The sequence below is a fragment of the Eurypyga helias genome, unplaced genomic scaffold, assembly GCF_000690775.1.
Source record: "Eurypyga helias isolate BGI_N326 unplaced genomic scaffold, ASM69077v1 scaffold1896, whole genome shotgun sequence".
Lineage (NCBI taxonomy): Eukaryota > Metazoa > Chordata > Aves > Eurypygiformes > Eurypygidae > Eurypyga > Eurypyga helias.
Window position 1 is genome coordinate 67,501 of NW_010258354.1, and position 2,772 is coordinate 70,272.

A 2,772-nucleotide genomic window follows, 5' to 3' on the forward strand; every position below is an offset into this window, starting at 1 on the left:
TCTTTTTTTTCCAAAAAAGAAAGTAATAAAAACTTAAATTCTTTGTACCAGTAAAAAAAATGTATAAAATTTACATCTGTGCAGTGGAGTTGTTAAGTTCTAGAAATACACAGCCTATGATGCTTTAGATTTAGCCTAGTAGATCAACTGTTAGAGACAGACGTATCATTTTTATGGAATTATATGATAATCATATTCAGATTTATATAAGCATTTTACAAGTATTGCAATCATTGGGTAGAGATAATCATGGTATTTTCATCAGCTTGGTACTTTTTGAAACATGACTGTGTTGTGTAAACAATCTGCAATTTTTCAAGGCATGACAACTCGCCCCTATTTAATTTTCAAACCAAGGCCATTTTGCTAAATATTGGGCCCAAGACAACTTTTCAACTGGGACAAAAGGAGGACCTTATTCTGACCGAGCACTGGCTGGCGAAAGCTGCTTGTCTGGGTCTCTGAGGGTGCAGTCCAGCAGACGCCTGGGTGGCGGTTTCAAGCATAGTTGAAAAATTGCAGTTTGTCTGTGCATATGTTTGGACTCTTTCCATGTTGTCCTGTTTACAAGTTAACCTAAGTTGGGGTGTTTGTCACGGGTCTTCTTGTTTTTGTATTTAAATAAATAAAGCAGAAAACTGTCTTGCTACAGTTTTGCTGCAGATAGTTATATCCTCATGTGTAATGTGCGTGCCTACTGGCAAGCACCTTAGTAAATTATCAACTCACCGCTGTGAACCTGCCAACTTGCTATAACAACTCTGCTTTAAAAAAAAGTGTTTGTGATCAGGCTTTCTCTTTGTCATCGTATGTGCATGCAATATGATCAGTTGAACAATAACCATCAATAAAGTTTCACAAGATTTGAAAACAAAGTTTCTGTAGCATTTATATCTAAGAATGAAAAATAAATTATCTTTAAAATTGAAAAGAGAGAGAAAGAGACTATATTAACCAATAAAAATGGGGCAGCCACATATATTTATACTGGTGAGGGAATGAACTGAAATTTACTAAGAGTTCAATCCCCACATTTATTATGTAAGATATGTGAAACAAGCATCCTATTAGAAAAAAATATTCCATTTAACCACCGCGATAAAAGCAACTTGAAAAATGTTTGCCGAATGTTAGGCTTCCAATTCAAAGTGTGGATGATACATCTTTTTTTGGAATCGCTCACACAAAATGTCTAACATAGGGAATAACAAAATGTATTTGCAATTTTAATTTTCATGAGGTGGCTTTACAACTCCCACTCTCCAATGATTATATGGCGTTTTAGTCTATTAAAATAATCTTGAAAGGTTGAGGGTGCAGCCCATATTAGAAAATATTTTGTTTATAAAGCTCCTACAGTACTCCTAGTAGACATTTTAAAATATATGTCTGAAATAGTTATGTAAGAAAAGCATTTGAAAATTTTTTACAATATATATTGGGAATGTTTTCACTTATATAAATAACTACTGATAATAAGAATTATGAAAAAAATTATTACTAACATATGTGGAATATAGTGACTTCTAAACAGATTTAAAACAACACCCTACAAACCCAGAAAATGTGTATATTTGTCTTTAGAAATTAGTGTTTATATCACAACCGTGATTTGTGAATAAAAAAAATGGTTTGTAATATCAAAATAAAAGCTTAGTCTGAAAAGGTGAAAGTACATTGGTGTTCAAAGTCATTTTGCTTTTCTTCTTTACTTGGTCGAAGAGCCGTCCACGGTTGCACCGTCTGTACTGTACACAGTATATTTACAAGCAGATGTACTCTTGGCTGCCTGGAATTGGTGTTTGGGAGCCCGGCTGGGCAGAGGAGCCTGACACTGAGGTTAGTGCCTGCCCTGTGTGCCAGCCCTCCCACCCAGCAGCCCCCGCCGGGGCAGGGCGGGGGGATGTCGGGCAGTAGGGGGATGTATGGGGGAGGAAAGTAGCCTCACCAGTGACACAAGTTTGGCTCCTGAGGCTTTTCAGCCAGAGACCAGAGAATTGAGACTCATCATGGGACTGGATTGAAGGCTCACTTCCCAAAAAGTTCAATCCAGTTTAATCCACTGTTCTCCAGTGATGGATGGGAGTTAGCCAGAGGGTTAGCTGTCTTTTTCATGGACAGCTTCTATTTCTGTGCACCTGCAGCTACAGGGGGGGAAGGAAAGATAACTGTTCTGGAAAGCTTCTTCTGGTCACTCCCAGGTTTGTCGTGCAAGCCACAGGAAAATGTGCTTGTAAATTAGACTTACCTATCAGTCCAACAGATCGTGATGAGACTGGTGAGTTTAATGTGCCATTAATCGTGTCACATGCAAGCCAACAGATTTATGTGACTCTTCTACCTGGGTTCCTGTTATACTCTACAAGAGGAAGAGAAGACATAAAGATAAGGGATTAAATATTGCGTGTTGTGCAGTTCAGCTGCAAGATTTACTCTAAAAAGTGCTTGGATCCTTCTGGGAAGGTAAAGGAAGAAACCCTTATGTTTGCCAGGAATGGTGGGGAGGTATTACGTTATGCCTGCTTTATATCTTTGTATGAAATATGGGCACTAAATATTCAAGTATAAACTCCTCACACTGTGCATGAGTGATATACTGACAGTGTCTCCTTTGGTGACTGGATAAAATGATACAGGTGGTGATACTAAGTTTTGGACTGAAGGAAAGTGAGAAGCATGTGAACAGATAAGCATGAGTGGACAGAGACACACAAAGAACCTGAAACACCACATAATTTTCACATGGTTGGATTCATCTACATGTTGTCTGAT

The 2,772-nt window shown here is 38.0% G+C and overlaps 1 protein-coding gene across 1 annotated transcript in view; it reads left to right on the plus strand.

The window, feature by feature from the left end:
- The window catches only part of LOC104511598 (RNA binding protein fox-1 homolog 1-like), a 67,501-nt gene extending 65,829 nt beyond the window's left edge, over window positions 1-1,672 (plus strand). The window contains exon 7 of the mRNA XM_010154285.1: window positions 1-1,672. This exon is cut by the window's left edge and continues 875 nt beyond it. The gene's annotated coding sequence lies outside the window, so the exon portion shown is untranslated.
- Window positions 1,673-2,772: the final 1,100 nt, after the last annotated feature.